Raw genomic sequence first — 20,450 nt, forward strand, 5'->3', positions numbered from 1 at the left:
GCAGGAATCGCCCTCCACTGCCCCTTCCCTGGCCCTCCTGGGTCCCCAGTGCCTCTCTGGGGATTGCAGAGCCCTCCTTTCCCCATGTGCACCTGGGTTTAGTGCTCTACCTTCTGGTCCCTGCACTGTGAGTCATCCCTGTTTCGTTAAAGCTGCACTCAGTGCCCACTCCAGGCAAACCCTGTGCCTGGAGATCCCCTGGGGGTTCTCTCATCAGCACAGTTATGTGTGGGGCAGCCTGACACAGGCAATGCAGAGACCATTGCCTGTCTGCAGTGGTCACTGAGAGATGAACCCTAGATTGAGGCTAACAGATCACACTGGAATGTGGAGGTCATCCCCTGGATCTCATGGAGTTCACAAGCAGAAGAACAGGCCCATTTGTGGTTGCACACCGTTGGGCATATTTTTTGATTCCAGTTTCTAAAGAGAGGCCAGATTCAGGACCATCATAGGTCAGATCCCCTTTTATTATGGAAATGTTATTCTGGAATCCAGCTGTGGCTTAAGGAAGCCCAAGGACTGGTCCTGCCTGTTTTTCCAGGTTAAAAGGAAAAACAAGCCTCTCTCTACCAGGTTATGAGCGTTCCTGGGCCGTATGTGCAGAATAAAGCATGGAAGGAGAGCACGGACATGATGAGGAGGCTGACTCTAAATAGAGAAAGTCCTGATGCCCTCCTAGAATGTGTCTTCAGGAAAGGTGAACTGCCATGGGAAGGCTGCCTCTAGACTTTCCTTCAATTCACTCATGTTTAGTTTTGTGTGTTGGAGCTTTGCATGGAACACTTGGTTGCCATTTCTGTCATATTAGAGAGATTTGAGATCACACTCTAACCATAGGCACGAGAGCTAAGATCTCCTAAACAACTCTGGACCCCTGGTCTCAGCCCACCTGCCCTCTGTCCTGCCGTGACTCTGTACCCCAGAGGTCCCTTGGTGTCAGTGCTGGAAAAGACGCTGCAGAGGGAAACTCTCCTCCCTGCACTGGGCACATCCAAGGGAGCTCAAAGAAGCGGCTCAGAGAATCCCCCCTCTCTGCTAGTGAAGGGGAAAGCCTGGCTTCCTGCTTTATCATGGTCTGTGTTTAAGTGCTAAAGGAGAGATTCCTGTGCAGTCGTGACAAAAACTAGATATATTTATTTTATTATTTATTATTTTAAGAAGGATGTAAAAGAGAGAAATGTAAAAAAGAAAAAAATGGATAAAATACAGCCTCAATGCCAGGTATCCTGGTGAGTGAATGAAACAGTTGTTACCACTGACCTTGTACCCACTGGATGAGTTTCCTCAGTGCCCTCCTTGAGCTCCTTGTTCCTCATGCTGTAGATGAGGGGATTCAGGGCTGGAGGCACCACCGAGTACAGACTGGACACAACCATATCTAGAAGTCGGGTAGGAGATGGAGGGGGGCTTCAGGTAGGCAAAAAATACAGTAATGACAAACATGGAGACCACAGCCAGGTGCGGGAGGCACATGGAAAAGGCTTTGTGCCGGCCCTGCTCAGAGGGGATCCTCAGCACAGCAACAAAGATCTGCACGTAGGACACCGCAATGAAAGTAAAACACCCAAAGACTAAACAGGCACTAATCACAATAATCCCAGCTTCCCTGAGGTAGGAATGTGAGCAGGAGAGCTTGAGGATCTGTGGGATCTCACAGAAGAACTGCTCCACCACATTGCCTTGGCAGAGGGGTAGGGAAAATGTGTTCCCAGTGTACAGGAGTGCATTGAGGAAACCACTGGCCCAGGCAGCTGCTCTGCCATTTTGACACAAGCCCTGCTGTCCATGAGGGTCCCATAATGCAGGGGTCTGCAGATGGCAATGTAGCGGTCATAGGCCATGACCGTGAGGAGATAATACTCTGCTGATACAAAAAGAAGGAAGAAAAAGGCCTGCTCAGCACATTCCAAGTATGAAATGACCCTGATGTTCCACAGAGAATTGTGCATGGATTTGGGGACAGTGGTGGAGATGGAGCCAAGGTCAAGGAGGGAGAGGTTGAGGAGGAAGAAGTACATGGGGGGTGTGGAGGCGGTGGTCGCAGGCTACGGCTGTGATGATGAGGCCGTTGGCCAGGAGGGCAGCCAGGTAGATGGCCAGGAAGAGCGAGAAGTGCAAGAGCTGCAGCTCCCGCCTGTCTGAGAATGGCAGGAGGAGGAACTCGTTGAGGGAGCTGCTGTTGGACATCTGTTCTATTGGGCTCAGGAAAATTGTGTAGGGAAGAAAAGGCAATAATAGCTTAGAAGAATTTTCTCTGAAATAAACTTTCCATTTTTCATAGAAATCCTTCTCGACTCCATCCCAACTCTCAGTAATTTCTTCTTCGCACTCATTTAACTCTGCTCTCCCTCCAAGTTCAAGTTGGATATGTGATGGAGAGAACAGGATACTGCTCCTGACATGGCAAAGACTCTGTGCACTGAATCCTGCCCTGGAGGGCACCTCACAACCCCAGCAGGACAACAGAGACAGTCACGTGTCCTGACAGTCACAGGGTCTCCTAAAGGGAGAGTCAAGCCCTTTGCAGCCCCTCCAATGACGCTGCCCAGCACCCTGGGCACATTGCCCCTCTTCAGACACCTCCATGGCAGGACCTCAGGGTGAGTACCTGAATTTGTAGCTGAAGCCCCAGCTGACTGCCAGGACAAGAGCAGAAAGGAGAGGCAGGGAAATGAGGAGAAACACCGTGACTGCTGCCAAGGGAGGAGAGAGAGACAGAGCAGCACCGTGCCCAGGTTGCACCTCCCAGACAGGGTGGACTCCCAGGGCAGTGGTTCTCAGCCCCTGTGCCTTGCAATGGGAAATGGGCACATGGCAGGAGAGAGGCAGCTCTGCTGTTCTGGAAATCTGACTGCAGAGGAGGTCAGAAATGCTCTGGAGCCCTTCCCCTTGAGAGCAGAGTGAGACTAAGCACAATGAGAATGAGGAGAGCTGCAAAGGGGGTATTGCTGCTGCCCACAGGTGAAAAGGCAGTTGAAGGAATATTCTGGGGTCCTCACAGACCTATTGATCACACAAAGCAGCACTGCAGAACTCTCCTTCAGGCATCTAAACCTAAAATGTCCCATTCATTTGCTGCCTTGTCAAGGATACAAAACAAAATCCTAGCCTCTGGATATTCCCTTCCCTTTCATAGAAGCTTCCCAGGAGTGTCCTCTTGAAAAGCCCTTTCCAGATATGTTGTGTGGGTGAGGCTGAGCTGTGAGGAGCCCTGACCCCACACAGCAGCCTCTCAGCAGGCGAATGAACCTGCCCAGGGGGGATCTCTCCTCCCACCCAGAGCTTCTCCCTGCAGCGCCCTGGCAGGCTGAGTGCTGATCCTCACAGAATCACTGCCCCGGGCACACAGCACCCTGGGGCGCATGGACACTGCTCTGAAGAACAGTGCTCTGAAGAACCTGTGTGCCCACATTGCCTTCACTGTCCTGCACCAGCTCCAGAAGCAGCAGCCATGATGCCCTGACCTTGTGATGCTGGGACAGGGAATTTCTGTTCTGAAACATCTCCTCGTATGCAAAGTAGAAGCAGGGAGAACAGTCCTCAAAAAAGAAAGTCATCAGCTGGAGGGGTGCTGCAGACCCCTCCAGAAACATCAGCAGCATTACCCTGCAGCCGGCGACTTACCGTGTCACAGATTGCTCCCACCATGAGCTCTCCTCTGTCCTCCCACTCCACGCTGCCTTTCACCTCTCTGTCCTCTCCTCCTGTCCACAGCAGCAGGCAGTGCCCGCAGCCCTGCTGCTCTTGGCACAGGAGCTGCTCCTGCACTCGGCTGTCTCTGGGCAGTGCTGACAGGCTGCCACGAGCTGCAGCCCAGCTGAATTCAGGAATTACTCTGTCTCTTGGGATTCCTCCCTCTGGGATATGTTCCCTCAAGTAGAGTAACCTGTTTTCCTTCAGAGTACAGGGATACAGATTCCAATGTTGCAATTTATTTCATCAGACAATGATTATCTACCAAAGTTAGAAATGTCCCACGGGAAGTCCTGATTCACATCTCAACTAGGCAGGACAAGGGATAAGAAGGGAGCTTGTTGATACATGGTGCATATATGATTCAGATGGCTTATTCAGATGGCTTATTGGGGCTCCACATGTCTGATCAGAAGCGCCAGGTTTGGAGAAGGATTCAGCTAACTCATGAACTCCACAAATACATGGCAGGTGGGATTCCCCCTTAGCAGGCTAAGCATGCACATGGTCTGCTTGCAAGCTCCTGGCCTAAGGTCCTAATGGAATCACTGGAGATAGAGCTTCAGTGGGAGGCCAGGTCAGGAATTTCCTTGGTAATCTTTAATGACCCTGGATGCCTTCTATCCTACTAGAGGAGCACTCACAGTAAAGCTGAGGGACAGGCAGATCCCTACAGCTCAAAAAGCTGATCTATTCCAGTGGAGACCATTTATAGAATCACAGTATGGTTGAGGTTGGAAGAAGCTTTGCAGATGATCTAGTCCAAACCCCTTGATCAAGCAGTTTCACCTACAGCAATGTTTGCAAGCACCTGGGAGGCCAGCAGCAGGCACATGGCACTGCTCCTGCTTGGGAAGGGGGGTCTCATTGTCTGTGCTCCTGACTGGACAGCACCAGGCATTAGCAGGTCCATCCATGTCTGTGAGGGTGACCGTGAGCTCTGCTCTTTGCTGAGTGCCGGGCAGGCCAGCAAGAGGCACCTGGCTGGGCAGTTCCTTGGGAGGTCCCTGCTGGCAGAGCAGCTGCGAGGCCAGCGCTGGCCCATGGCTGGGGACGGGCTCTGAGGCCGCTCCTGTCCCAGCAGCAGCGCGGCCGGCAGCGGGGTCTGGTGCAGACACGCGGGGAGGTCCCTTGTGTGCGCGGAGCTGCCGGGGCAGCAGCAGGCGCTGCCTGTGAGGCCAGGGGTGTCTCAGCAGCGGGCAGGGACACGGAGGCCATTGCGGGGACGCTGCCGGGAGGCCCCTGCTCTCTGCAGGGCTGGCTCTGTGCTGACGCGTGGGCGTCGGCTGGTGACATCACTGCTGCCGCAGCCCCTGATAGGCCAGGCCGCGCGGCTGGTTGTGACGTCAGCAGCCCCTTCCTGGCCGGGGCGGCTCTGCCGAGGAACCTGGTGTCCCTGCAGCCCGCGGTGGCAGCAGCCCACGCTGGGCTGTGCGCGAGCGAGGTCCCCCTGCCCGAGGAGCTGCTGGGCCAGCAGGAGGCTCACGGCGGGTGCTGGCGCTGAGGTCGCTGCTGCCAGAGCAGTGAGGGGCCAGCAGCAGCAGCGGGGACGAGAGGGTTTGCTGAGGGTGCCCCGTGGAGGGGCTGACACCTGCAGAGCTCTGCAGCCCTGGAGAAAGGCAGCTCCTTAATCAAGAGGAGGGAGATGGAGCACTTAGCACCATGAATTTGTGCCGCTGTGAGCATGATCTTCTCCATCAAACGCGGAAAAGGAGCAGAGACTTGCAGCGAGCTACCACTGGACCAGGGAGTCCAGCAAGATCTTTTAGGCTGCTAAATGAAGCCAGGGCCTAAGTGAGCATGGTGTAACAAGAGCAGTGGCATTAGTAATTGATGATTGCCAGGCTGTTTGTGCTGCAGTAATTCCCTTCCCTGTCTGATGGGTGAGTTAATGTAGACTCAGCTGAATTGCACTCTGAAGATGTGGTAAGGGAAACGATGGGCACTGTCCCCAGCAGCAAGTTCAGAGAATCACAGAGTGGTTAACATTGGAAGGGACCTCTACAGCTCATCTAGTCCAACTCCCCTGCTCAAGCAGGGACACCTAGAGCATGTGGCACAGGGTGGCACCCAGGTGAGTTTTGAAGATCTCCAGAGAAGGAGACTACTCCACAACCTCTCTGGGCAGCCTGTTCCAGGCCTCTGTCACCCTCACAGTAAAGTTCTTCCTCACATGGAGATGGAACTTCCTGTGTTTCAAGTTGTACCCATTAATCCTTGTCCTGTCACTGGCCACCACCAAGAAGAGTTTGGCCCCATCCTCCCTACAGTCACCCCTAAGGTACTTGCTTCTACATGTTGATCAGATCTCTCAGTCTTCTCCAGACTAAACAGGCCCAGCTTGCTTAGTCTTTCCTCATAGGATAGATGCCAGTATCCCATTAGCCTTCTTGGCCATGAGGGCACATTGCTGACTCATGGTTAGCTACTTGTCAACCAGGATTCCCAAATCCCTCTCTGCGGAGCTGCTTTCCAGCAGGTCATCCTCTAATCTATATCGGTGCCTGGGGTTATTCCTCCCCAGGAGCAGGACCCTGCACTCGTCCTTGTATTGTGATGCTGGGCAATATTTCTAAATGCCTCTGCCTTTGCTTTTGCTTTTTTTTCACCCCTACATTGCCCTATTAGTCTGGAGCTAAGTTATGAGATCCCAGTTTACCCAATGGGTATCTGCTGGTTTGAGTGCCCTGAGGTATCTGACAGATTTAGTGAGTATCGGAATGACCTATCCTTGTGCTTGGCAGGTCTGTCCTTAAAGACCTGCTGGCTTTCCTGAGTTCTGATGTCCTTGAGAGCTGCCTCCCCTCGGATCCCCCACCAGTCCCCTGAGCAGGCCGGGAAGTCGGCTCTCCTGAAGCCCAGTCTCTATTCTGCTACTGTCCTTCTGCACTCCCCTCAGCATTAGGCACTCCAGATTCTCACGGTTACAGTAGGCAAGGCAGACACTGACTATCCCATCCCTGATCAGTTTGTCCTTGTTTGAAATGTCCAGATACCAGAAAGCATCGTCCTTCTCAGCCCATCCGGCAGCTGTGCAAAAAAGTTCTCCTTAATGCCCTCCAGAAGCCTCCCAGACTGCTTGCACCCTGCAGTTTGCCTTTCCAGGTCATGATAGGGGGATTAAAGTCTGCCCTACAAGAACCAGGGCCACGGATCCACAGACTTTTTTTATACTGCTGAGAAATAGGAGAGCTCCCTCCTGAGAAGCTCACCCACAAGCTCTCACTTCAAACCTTGCCTCTTCCAAGGAAGAGCTTCACACAGCCAATCTGCTCCTTCACACAAAAGGCATCCTCCCTCATCGTCCACTGATCACCATTCCAATGATATTTCTGGTCTATGACAGCTTGCACGTCTTCACGTGCTCCTGCCTCTACTTCAGGCAGCCTGCACTTGCATATATTTGGGCTATAGAGCTTCAACTAGCCAAGACAATTCCCCACCTGATCCTCACCTCATCCTCTAGGATGATGCAGGTCCCCCAGTTCCTGCATCAGAGCAAGCAGACACTGACACCAAATCTGTGTGTGGCACATCTGCCTTGGACCACATCTGTCTCTTCAGCTGTCACCAGATATCTGTGTGTAAGAGACTGACTCTTCCATCTCCAATGATTATCAGTTATTATCAATGATTATCAATGATTATCCATCTCCAGTGATTACCCCAATGATTATAGTGGTATCTTAGACAGAGCACACATGCACACCTCTGTGTTGTGCTCACTTTGTTTTTGGCAAGGGGAATCCCACTGTTGGCGTCTGTGGAATTTGCAGGAAAAAACGGAATATCACTTCAGAGCCAGGCGTGGGGTTCTGAATTCTGTAATGCCCAGATTGATTAGTCCTAATCAAAACCTGAACCATGTCTCAGTGAGTTGGCTTTTGTCCCATCTAGGCATGCCTGTCTGGTTGAGTGATGAAAATCATTCTTCCAGAGTGGGACATTCACAACTTTCATAGTTCCTCATCCTCTGATGAAATAAATTGCAATGTTGGAACCTTTCTCCACTCACGAGAAAAGGAAAACAGATGATTATTTTAGTTTGCTTGAGGGAACATTCCCCAGGAGGAGGGGGCATGAGGGACAGAGAAATTGGTGAGTTCAGCTGTTCCTCTGCTCCTGAGCGGGGCCAGGCTCCTGGGACGGAGGCAGCTCGTGGCAGCCTGGCAGCACTGCCCAGAGACAGCCGAGTGCAGGAGCAGCTCCTGTGCCAAGAGCAGCAGGGCTGCGGGCACTGCCTGCTGCTGTGGACAGCAGAGGAGAGAAGGCAGCGAGAGGGGAACGGCAGTGTGGAGCGGGAGCAGAGCTCATTGTGGGGGAAATCTTCACAGCCCTTGAAACAGTGAGTCTCTGTCTGCAGGGCAATGCTGCTGACGTTCCTGGAGGGGGTGTCTGCATCCCAGCCAAACCATGGCTCATAGGATTTTTAATGGTCTCTCTCCTGGAGTAAGCAGGACATAGCAGGAGGAGGAGATGCTTCAGGGCAGGGATTCCCTGACACATGGTCAGAGGATCAGGGTCTGCTTCTCTTGGGTATGCCACTTGAACACAGGGCTGTAGGGCTGTGAAGGCAGGGAGTGCACCAAGGTCTGCCTGGGGCTGTGATTCAGAGCAGTGTCCCTGTGCCTCACGGTGCTGTTTGCCCAGGGCAGTGACTCTGCCACCTGTGAGGGTCAGCACACAGCCTCTCCAGGGAGCTCCCTGTGGTGCTGTGGGGAGATGCTTTGGGTGGGAAGAGAGATCCCTGGCAGGGCATGTTCTTTCTGCCTTTGAGAGGTGCTGCAGGGGTCAGGTTCTGCTCACAGCTCCAGCACATGTGCAGGGCATGTCTGAGGGGTCCTTTCAAGAGGAAAAGCAAGAGAAGAGCTGCTTGAAGGAGAAGGAGCTTTCCTTCAGGTCTCTGCACTTTCACTTTCCTAATTTTGATAGGGAGAATGAAGGAACAAGTTTTCTGTTTTGGCAATGAGCTGGGAGTCGTAAACCGTCACTCTGAGAGATTAATAGGTCTGTGATAAACATCAGTGAGCTGCTTCATCCCCACTTTAGTCTAAAGGCAGCATGGGCATCTTCTTTGCAGCATCCTAGGACTTTCTGTGACCTGCTCCATTCCAACCTGCAACCGCAGAGCTGGCCCTGGACATTGCCAGAGGTTTCTGTAGGGCAGAACTGAGCACCCAGAGGGTGACATGGGATCTTTGAGCAGTGACAGGGACAAGACACTGGGACAGAGAAAGAGCTGCCAGCAGGGACAGCTCCAGGCAGCAGGGATGGGCAGGGAAGGAGAAGGAACCGCAGGGCATGGGACTCTGGTTGAACTCTGCAGCCAGAGCTGTGGCAGAGGAGAGGGGCATCTCTTTGGTGCCTCCCCACCAAGGGGCTGAGAGGGGCAGTGCTGCAGTGTCCCCCTCTGCAAGGTGCCATACCCTGCTGGTAAAGCGAAGGTTTTCCAGAATGCCTCTCTGTCCCTCTCCTTGCCTCCCTTGGCAACAGGGTCATGGTGTTGCTCCGTAATCCTTCTCCTGTCCATGCTGCTCCTGTTCTTGCTCTCTGCTTTCTGTGGTTGGGAGTATTCAGCTGCAGTTCAGGCACCAAAGCTACAAGTAGTGGAAAAGAAGGATTTCCAAAGGAGTGAGGTCTCCACAGCCCCATTCTGTCCTGTGGAGCTCCAGGAAATGCAGTACAGGGAAATGAGTTGACTGTTCCTTAAGGAAAGTCCATCTTAAATCCTGACAATCGTTTGGCTGTTACCCTGTGGTGTCCTGCAGGCTGCCACCTGCCCTCCAGAAAGCCTCTGCTGTCTCATGGCATATCTGTGGTATCCCAGCCACCCATGGGGAACCTATGGAAATACTGATAGTATGGAAGTGATGATGGGAGGCTGTAAATGGGCAGCAGAAAAGGGTCTTGTGTGTTGTTTGCCAGAAGGGGAGTGTGGAGACCTCCCTCAGGTGCATGAAGAAAGGGTGAGAAGTTCAGAGATGGGCACTCTGAAACCAGACTTTGCTCTCAGCAGGGGCTGCTCTCTTTTTAGAGTAATATCATCCTCTAGCTAGAAGAGGCATGAGCTTCAGAGATCTGGGAATGAGACAAATAGACAGATAGATAAGAAAACATCATTAATTTGTTTATTTTCCTCTTAAGAGTGTCTCCTAACTTGTCTCTGTCTCTTTTTCCCTTGGTGAGTCCCCCATATGTATGGGGAGGAAATGTCCAACAGCAGCTCCTTCAACGAGTTCCTCCTCCTGCCATTCTCAGACAGGCGGGAGCTGCAGCTCTTGCACTTCTCGTTCTTCCTGGCCATCTACCTGGCTGCCCTCCTGGCCAACGGCCTCATCATCGCAGCCGTAGCCTGCGACCACCGCCTCCACACCCCCATGTACTTCTTCCTCCTCAACCTCTCCCTGCTCGACCTTGGCTCCATCTCCACCACTGTCTCCAAATCCATGCACAATTCTCTGTGGAACATCAGGGACATTTCCTATCTGGAATGTGCAACCCAGATGTTTGTCTTCTTTTTTTTAATTTCAGCAGAGTATTGTCTCCTCACCATCATGGCCTATGACCGCTACGTTGCCATTTGCAGACCCCTGCACTATGGGACCCTCCTGGGTAGCAGAGCTTGTGTCAAAATGGCAGCAGCTGCCTGAGCCACTGGTTTTCTCAATGCTCTCCTGCACACTGGGAACACATTTTCCATACCCCTTTGCCAAGGCAATGTGGTGGAGCAGTTCTTCTGTGAGATCCCCCAGATCCTCAAGCTCTCCTGCTCAGATTACTACCTGAGGGAAGTTGGGATTATTGTGGTTAGCGTCTGTTTAGGCTTTGGATGTTTTGTTTTCATTGTGGTGTCCTATGTGCAGATCTTCAGAGCTGTGCTGAGGATCCCCTCTGAGCAGGGCCAGCACAAAGCCTTTTCCATGTGCCTCCCGCACCTGGCCGTGGTCTCCCTGTTTCTCAGCACTGCTCTGTTTGCCTACCTGAAGCCCCCCTCCATCTCCTCCCCATCTCTGGATCTGGTGCTGGCTGTTCTATACTCGCTTGTGCCTCCAATTCTGAACCCCCTCATCTACAGCCTAAGGAACGAGGAGCTCAAGAATTCCCTAAGGAAACTCATCCAGCGGGTCTAGTGCCAGCAACAAGATCTGTCCTAGGGGCTTTGGCATTAAGGATAAGTGTTGTTCATTTTTTTCTTTCTTGCTTTTTTTTCTCTTATATTCCAATAAAGGAAAAATATATAGTCTGGTTCATGCCATTTCTCCACAGGAATGTCTCGTTGGAATCTGCCACAGGGACCATGTTGGAGCAGGACACCAGGCTTCCCCCTTCACCAGCAAAGAGGGGATAAACTCTGAGCCCCACTAAGCAACCTCCGATGTCTCCCATGCAATGAGGAGAGTTTCCCTTTGCAGTGTCTCTTCCAGCACTGGAGCTCAGGGCCACAGAGTCAGGCTCACACGAGTACAGACATGGTGAGACCATGGCTCCTGTGTCCATTAGGAGAACTCGGCTCCCCTAGCCACAACCAGGGGGTAATTTTACCTGCTCTCCCTATGGAGGTCATAGTCATGTGTCGCCCTACATTGGTCCCTTCCCTCTACACTGCTCCAAAAGACCAAGTGGGGCATGAGTGGAGGGGAGGAGAGGCTGGATGCAGCATGTGGGGACAGAGCTCTGCTGCTTAGGGCCATCCCCACACTGCAAGGCATTTCCTTGTTGCACCCTTCAAAGGGCCCGCAGTTTTTCTGGCTACATGTCCACGAACAGCAGCAGGACTTTTTTTTTTCCTCTTTTCAAGGCTCTTCTCCTCATTTTCACACTGTCCTGCTGTGCTCTCATGTGCCTACTTGCCCTAAGTGCTCTTGTAACATGGTGTTTCCTGGTACATTTCTGTGATGTCAGGCAGGACTAGGGCCTGGGCACCCATATGCCAAACCTGGCCTACACAAGAACATTTACTATAGTAAAAGAGCATCTCCCCTGTGATTTGCCTCAAGTGTGGCCTTTCTTCACAGATGGATCTCAAAGGGGTCTCGTGTTCTGCTTGTGAACTCCATAGGCTCTAGGGGACGAGCTCCAAGGATGTTTGATCTGTGTGATCTCCTAGGGACCAAGGGCAGCACTCAGAGTTCATCTCTCAGTGGCAAGTGCCAATGGAGATGGGAAATTGTTTCTGAATCACCTGCAGCAGGTGGTCTTACAGGTGACAGTGCTGATGTGATTTGTCCTCTATCCTTCTGGAGGAGAATCTCCAGGAGATCCCCAGGAGAGCTTAGAGGATCTCCACAGCCCAGGTGAGGGCTGTGAGTGGAGCCTCACAAAATGAGGGATGGTCCACCATGGAGTAACCAGAAGGCAGATCTTTAAATCCAGGTGCATGTGAGGAAAGGAGGGCTCTCAGCCCTTGGAGAGGCAGTGAGGACCCAAGAGGGCAAGGGAAGCGGCACTGGAGGGTGAATCCTGCTGTGAAACACCAGAGATGGGAGCTAGTGCCCACCCAAACACATCTCCTCCCACTGCAAACACTCTGGGGTCGTGTGTCACCAGTATCGGTGGTGGCAGTCCCAGCCCAACTGGGTCTACTTCTCTCTCTGACCACCATGGACCATAGTCCCACAGCTGCTCACTCTGCAAAGCAGCACCACCAGAACAGGGCAGGTGCAGAAGCAGCCCAGCCAGCAATGGGGACACTGATCTGGGAAAAGGCTCCATGGGGAGCAGAGATGTCCCAGGAAAGAGGCAGGGTAACATCCTGAGATAGAAAATGCAAAGGAGAGCCAGGTTTCTGTGTACCTTCGAGGAAATTCTCTGTTTTGGTGTGGCCAACTTTGAATAAATTGACTACACTCCTGTTAAAACAATGTTTTAAGGAAGTCTCTAGAGTATCTTCAATGCAATCATTGAAAAAAAGAAAGTCCTACTTTCCAAAATTTCTCACAGCTTTTGCCATTGCCATTTACTCTTTTCTGCTGTCTCATGTCTATCTTAAGCATCACAGTGTAAGAAACCCTGCTGGGGAGTTTTAAAAATAGAGATCCTCCCTTGGTACCTCTGGGAGGAAGGCTGTCCTGTCACCGCAGAAATAAGATTTGAGGCTCCCCAAAACATACCGACCTGTGGCCACACTTTGTGCTGTTTCAGCCCCCATGAATTTGATCCTGTCTTGGACCACCCTGAAGCCCTAAATTCCCTCACTGGACTGCCTGGAGAAGAGATGTGACAGTGCAGGACTGCAGAAGTGTCCTCTCCAGCGCTCTCTTTGAGACATTTTTCAGTCTTTGGCATCATCTGGAGATATTCCTGAAGGGTTATCAGCAGGTTTTGGGAAATATCTGGGGGGAAATGAGGTGACTGCTTTCCAGGACATGAAGAGACATCTCCCTGCTCCTCCTGGCTCTGGGAAGTGGCTCCAAAGCCACTGGGGAGCACATGAGCAGTGCCCAGCAGAGCCTGGGCCACACAGGGCAGGGAGGGCACCACCCTGGCACCAGGGAGACCTCCTTGTGATGACGCACATCTCACTGTGACCTCAGAACATGTCACTGGGAGCTCAGCAGGTCACTGCCATGGAGATAGAAGAGCTAGGCAGGGAGGAGAGACGTGTCCTTGCACATGCTGCAAAGCGGTGACCTCCCTTCATATCTGTGCTATCACACAACTCTCCTCTGGCCTAACCCTAATCCTAATCCACAACCCTAACCCCTAACCTGTTTCTAACCTAAGCACAAACCTAAAACCCCAACTAACCATAACACCCTAACCCCAAAACCCTAAGACTAAACTCTCCAAACCCTAAACCCCCAAACACTAACCCCAAACCCTCTTACCCTGTCACCCTCTAACACTAAACACTCTAATCCTAACCCCACCTCTAACCCGTAACCCTCTAACAGTCAACCTGAAAGTCTCTAACCCTAACCCAAACCCCTAATCCTCTAACCATCACCCTAAACCCTCTAACCCTTAATCCTCTAGCCCTAAATCTTCAAACGCTAAAGTCTCAAACCCTCTAACCCATAACCCTCTAACCCTAACAAGCTAACCCCCCAACCCCCCAACCCTGACCCATAACCTTCTAACCCTAAACCCTCTAACCCTAATCCTAAACTCTCTAACACTAACCCCCAACCCTCTAACGCTAAAACATCTAGCCCTAAGACGTCTACCCTAAACCTAAACCTTCTAACTCTAAACCCTCTAACTCTCTAACAGTAAACTCTAAACCCTCTAAAACTAACCCCTAACTCTCTAACTCTCTTACTCTATAACCTGTATCCCCTTTAACCCTTACCCTAAACCCTCTAACCCTGAACTCTCTAACCCTAAACTCTTTAACCTTCTAACAGTAAACCCTAAACCCTCTAACTCTAACCCCTAACTCTCTAAGCCTAAACCCTCTAACCCTGACCCTAAACCCGCAAACTCTAATCTGCTAACCCTAAACACCCTAGTCCTAAATCCTCTAACCCTAAACTCTCGAACCTTTCAAACTTCTAACTCTACCCCCAAACACTCTTCCCTAAACCCTCCCACTCTCTACAGCTAACCCTCCTTCCCTCTAACCCTAACCCTAAGATTTCTAACCCTCTCACCCTAAAACTTCTAATACTAAACCCTCTAACCCTCTAACCCTCTAACTCTGTAACCCTAACTCTAAACCCTCTGACCCTAAACACTAACCCTTCCAACCCATAACCCTAATCCTTAAAGCCTCTAACCCATAACCCTAACCCCTGTAACCCTAATCCTAAACTCTCTAGCCCTAATGCTAAACCCTAAGACTCTAACCCTGCCCCTAATCTCTCTAACCCTCTACCTTTAAACACCCTAAACCGCTAACCCTCAGCCCTCCAATCCCCTTAACCCTAAACCCTCTTAACCCTCTACTACAACTCTTCTACCACTAACCCTATAACCCACTAACCCTAACACTCTAAGCTAACAAAACCCGCTATCACTGTAAGCCCTAAACCACTGACCCCGTAACCTCCTAACTCTAACCACCTAAGGCCCTAAACCTAACCCTTAAACCTAAACCCTAACTCCTATACCCTCTAAACCTAAACCTTCAGCCCCCTTAACTCTCAAACCCTCTTAACCTTCCAACAGTAAACCCTAAACCCTCTAACCCTAACCCTGAGCCCTAACTCTCTAACCCTAAACCTAAGCCTAATCATTCTACCCCAAACCTAAACTCCAAACCTTCCATACCCAATCTCTCCAATCCTCTAACCCAAACCTTAAACCCTAAGCAGTCTAGCCCTCTAACCCTAAACTCTCTAACCCTCTAACTCTAAACGGTCTAACCCAACCCCCACCCCCTAAACCTTCTAACACTCTAACCCTAAGCCCTAACCCTAAATACCCTAACCCACTAACCCCAACCCTTTTACCACAACCTTATAACCCTACAGCTTCTAATCATAAATGATAAACAAACTAAACTTAACCCTACACCCTAACCATCTAACCCTACCCTCTAACCATAGCCGTAAACCCTAAACATCTAACCCCAAACCCTAACTCCTCTAACCCACTAACCCTAATCCCTCTAACCCATAACCCTAAATATTTAGCCCTCTAACCCAAAAGCCTAAACCTTAACCCCTCTAACCTCTCTAACACTAATGCTAAACCCCCTAACACTAACACTAAACCCTAACATTCCAACCCTAACATTAAACCCCCTAACCCACTACCCTTAAACACCCTCAGCCCTCTCACCTCCTCATCCCTCAAACCATCCCAGGCCTCTTAACCCCCAGTCCTAACCCGCACCCCTAACCCCTTCACCTTCTACCCTCCTTCACCCTCTACCCCCCTTCACCCTCCAACCATAACCTCAAACCCTCTAACACAAAAAACTCTAACCCTTAACCCCTAAAACTTCTAAACCTCTACCTCTAAACCCTAAACATCTCACCCTAGAGCCCTAAACCCTCTAGCCCTAAACACCAAGCCCCTGTACCCCAGCCTCTCTTCCCCAATGCCTCTACCCGTCTAATCCTAAACCAAAATCCTCTGCCCCTAAAGCCTAAAAACTAAAGTCTCTAAACTTAGCCCTAAACCCCCTAACCCTCTATCACCCTAACCTCCTAAATCTAACCCTTACTCCTAAATCCTAAGAGCTCTAACACTTAACCCTAAACATCCTTCACCCTAAATCCCCTTCAACCACTTAACTCTAAACCCCTAAACATCTAACCTAAAACCCTAACCTGAAACTCGCAACCTTAAACCCCCTAATCCCAATCCCACTAACTCTCTAACCCCTTTACCCTCTAAAACTCCTAACCCTTTTACCAAAACCTTTTAACCCTACAACCTCTAACCCTAAACTCTAAATACACTAACTTTAACCCCACACTCTAACCATCTAACCCTACCCTCTAAGCATAACCCTAAACTCTAAACATCCAACCCTAAATCCTAAACCCTCTAACCCTAATCCCTCTAACCCATTATCCTAAACATTAATCCCTCTAACCCGTAACCCTAAACCCTAATCCTAACACCCCTGACCCTAACACTAAACTCTAACCCCCTAACCCTAACACTAAACCTGCTAACCCTCTATGCTTAAACCCCTTAACCTGCTAACCCTCACACCTCTAACCCTCTCGGCTCTCTAACCGCCTCAGCCCTCTAACCCCCTCATCCTAATCCTTCACCCTCTACCCTCCTTCACCCTCTACCCTCCTTCACCCTCTGACTCTCTATGCCTGAACATCTAACCCTAAACCCTCTCACTCTCTAACCCTAAACCCCTAACCTTTAACCCTAAATCCCTAACACTCTAACCCTAACCCCCTACACCTCTAAACCTAACCTGTACTCAGAACCCCTAAACCCTCTGACCTTAAACCCTCTAAGCCTAACTCCTAAATCCTAGCCCATAACCCCTAAACCCCCTAACTCGCAACCCCTTAATCCTCTATTGCTAACCCTAACCCCTCTAAGCCCCTCTAACCTTAATCCTTCAAATCCATAACTCTAAACCCTAAACCCTCTAGCCTCTCTAAACCCTAAACACTCATCTAACCCTCCAACTTTAAAGCCCTCAAGACCTCTAACTTTAAAACCTAACTTCTCTAACCCTAATCATAAACCCTCTAACCCTAATGCTAAACCCTAACACTCTAACCCTAAGACTAAATCCTCTATCTACCCTTAAAAATCCAACCCACTAACCCTGTCATCTAACCCCCTCAGCCCCCTAACCTCCTTAGCCCTCTGACTTTAACTCCCTAATCCCCTAATCCTAACCCTGACCACTAACCCCTAAACTCTCTAAGCATCCTAACCCTAACCCCTTTAACATTCTAACCCACTTAACCCTCTCCACCTAAACCCTAACCCTCAAACCCAAAAGCCTAAACCCTCTAACTCCCTTAACCCTCTAACCCCCTTAACCCTGTAAACCTAAACCCCTAACAGCAAACATCTAATCCAAAACCCTAACCAACACTAACTATAAATTCTAAACTCACTAACCCTAACTCCTAACCATAATCTTAAACCCTCTAACACTAAAACCTCCCACCCTAATCCCCTAAAACTTCTAAATCCCTACCCCTAAACCCTAAACATCTAACCTAAACCATAAACCCTCTAGACTTCTACCCGCCTTCACCCTCCAAGCCTCTACCTCTAAACATCTAACCCTATACCCTCTAGCTTTAAACCCTCTAGCCCTAAACCCCTAGCCCCTCTACCCCTAACACATCTACCCCTCTAATTCTAACCCTAAACCCTCTACCTCTAAAACCTAGACACTCTAAACGTAACCGTAAACCCTCTAACCCCCAACCTCCTAAAACTAACCTTTATTCCTAAGCCCTAAACCCTCTAACCTTTATCCCTAAACCCCCTTCACCCTAAAGCCCCTCACCCCCTTAAGCCTCTACCCCTGAACATCTGACTCGAAACCCTAACCCAAAACCCTCTAACCCCAAATCCTCTAACCATAGCCCTCTTAACCCCTTGAACTGCCTAACCCCCTAACCCTAACCCCACCCTTAACCCCAAACCCTCTAACCCTAACCCCAAACCTTCTAACCCTTTGCCCTCTAATCCTTAACGCTAAACCTCCCAACCTCTATTTCTAACCCTAAACCCTCTAGCCCTGTAACACCCCTAACCCTAAACCCTTACCCCTCTAACCTCTCTAACCTCTATAACTCCCCTAAAGCCTCTAACCTAAAACCTTACCTATAAACTGTCTAACCCCCTAAACCATCTAACCCTTCTGATGCTCTAACCCTAAACAATATAACACTAAATCCTAACCATCTAACTGTAACCCCAAACCCTCTAGTCTAACCCCTCAACCCTCTAACACTAACCCTAACGCCTCTAACGCCCTAAACCTAACTCCTAGGCCCCCCAGCTCTACACCCTTACCCCTAAACCATCTAGCCCCCTTAACCCCAACCCCCTTAGTCCTAACCTCCTTAAGCCTCTAGCCCTAACCGCCTTAATCTTCTAACATTAACCCTAACATTTAGGGTTAATTAGAAGGTTCCTTTACCCTAACCACAACTAACCCCAAACATTTAACTCCTCGAACTCTCCAACACTCTAATCCTAAGCAATCTAATGCTAAATCCTAAACATCTAACTGTAACCCTAACCCCTCTAACCCTAACTCCTCTAACCATCTAATACCAACCCTAACACCACTAATCCCACTAACCCATAGCCCTAAACCCTAAACCCTCTAAACAATAACCCTAAACCCTTAGCCCTCTAGCCCTCTAATGTCAAACCCTAACTCCAATGCTAAACCTGCTTACCCTAACACTAAACCCTAACGCTAAACCCTCTAAACCTCTAACCCCCCCCAGCTCCCTAACCCCCTAATCCTAACCCTTACCCGAACCCCTAAAGCCCTCTATCTCTAAAACCCTAAATCCTGGCCTGCCCCCCACACTGAATATACCACACATGAATATATCAAGTGGATTACACATACCCTGACCAACCACCACTCCAGGCCATCTCTGCCACACTCACTCTACTACAACCAACTCCCACGTGCAAGGCAGCTGCAGCCCCAAACTGAAAGGCACACACACAAACAATGGCATGCTAACTGAGGAAAATCCTCTGCAATCCTCTAACCTTATCCCTAAAACCCTAAACCCTAACCCTCTACCCCTAAAACCTCTGAACCTCTACCCCCTAAAACCTAAACACTCTTACCCTAAACCCTCTAAACCTAACCCCAAACCCGCTAACCCTCTACCCCTAAACGCTAAACATCTAACCCTAAACACTCAAACCCTCTAAACCTCTAACTCTAACCCCACTTCTAAACCTCCAACTCTAACTCCAAACCCTCTAACCTCTAAAAAGTTACATTAATACATTTTTCTACACTGCAAACGACTCTTACTGCATGCACACACACAATACTGTCTGCCAGAAAGCCCTAAACCACCACAGCAGTGCTGCTTGGATGCTCTGGGCAAGCCCAAACACCTCTGACCGTGGGCAGCCACCCAAGCTCAAAAGATTGATGCAAAAGATACCAGCAATAAAGAGCCTAGGCCTTGACAAGATGGAAAACAAATGATGAGGTCAATAAATTTCAAGGCAAAGCAGGGGGATGGCACAACCCTTGGGACCAATATGCACAAAGCAGAATGTCATTGAGAAAACTCACTGACCACAACATTCTCCTTCCAACAACTCCCTAGCTCACCCTTATTATTGGGGCGTGACCTTTGCTTCCTCTATCTCTCTTTTGGGGCCGCCAGCAATGCTGCTCTACATTTGAAAAATCAATACAAATTGCCACTGTCCCAACTGACTGATGCCTTCCCCCCACACTGAATATACCACACATGAATATATCAAGTGGATTACACATACCCTGACCAACCACCACTCCAGGCCATCTCTGCCACACTCACTCTACTACAACCAACTCCCACATGCAAGGCAGCTCCAGCCCCAAACTGAAAGACACACACACAAACAACAGCATGCAAACTGAGGAAAATCCTCTGCAAAAAGAAGTGCTACTGCACAGAAGATACTTTATGTTCCAGAAAAGAAAGAACACGAATGACCTCAAGACCTGTGCAAAACAGTGCGCAGACACAACACACACCATATAAACACAGGCTGGAGCTGCCTGCCCTAGCGCTCCCGCACATTCTCCTGCAAAACACCCAAAACACCTGCCTTGCACACCCCTCATCCACAAGAGGCATCTGCACTAGACAGTCTGGCAGCTGAGACACACACTGAAACCACCAACTCAAGCCACACACTCAAGCCACCCCAACACTTTCTACATCGCCGCTTAGCTTTTGCAGTGTGCAGGGTCAGCACAGGACTTCAGTTTGCAGACACACTTTAAAAGACTGTTTTGGATTGTGTTTGTCTTGACATTGTTGCCAAACCATTTAAGACATCTTGACCTCGGCATTCTGTCTCTGGGAAGACTGTGATATCAGCTCGAGGTGTTTTATCTCCATACAGTTTACAACTTCTTGGCCTTGGCATCCTGTCTCTGGGAAGATCAGCTCAAGACTCAAATAATGCTCAGCAGTGCCTACTGAGCGGCACTTACACTTGAGTTGGGTAAAGAGGAGCACCAGAGCACACGGCATGTACGAAAGTGGGGGAACTCTTCAGGAACTGGGACATAAAAGGACTGCATATCCCCACCACCACACACACATGCATGTGCGGCTTCTTTTCCTGAACTCTCCTTCAAGAGATCATCACCTGCACTGAGGCAG

General features: G+C 50.1%; 1 pseudogene; it reads left to right on the forward strand.

Annotated features, from left to right (window-relative positions):
* Positions 1 to 9,905: 9,905 nt before the first annotated feature.
* On the forward strand, positions 9,906 to 10,826 carry LOC148595851 (olfactory receptor 14C36-like; annotated as a pseudogene).
* The last annotated feature ends 9,624 nt before the right edge of the window (positions 10,827 to 20,450 follow it).

This window comes from Tinamus guttatus, unplaced genomic scaffold, assembly GCF_059628265.1.
Source record: "Tinamus guttatus ecotype Peru unplaced genomic scaffold, ASM5962826v1 Tinamus_guttatus_pri_ptg000053l, whole genome shotgun sequence".
In the NCBI taxonomy this organism is placed as follows: domain Eukaryota; kingdom Metazoa; phylum Chordata; class Aves; order Tinamiformes; family Tinamidae; genus Tinamus; species Tinamus guttatus.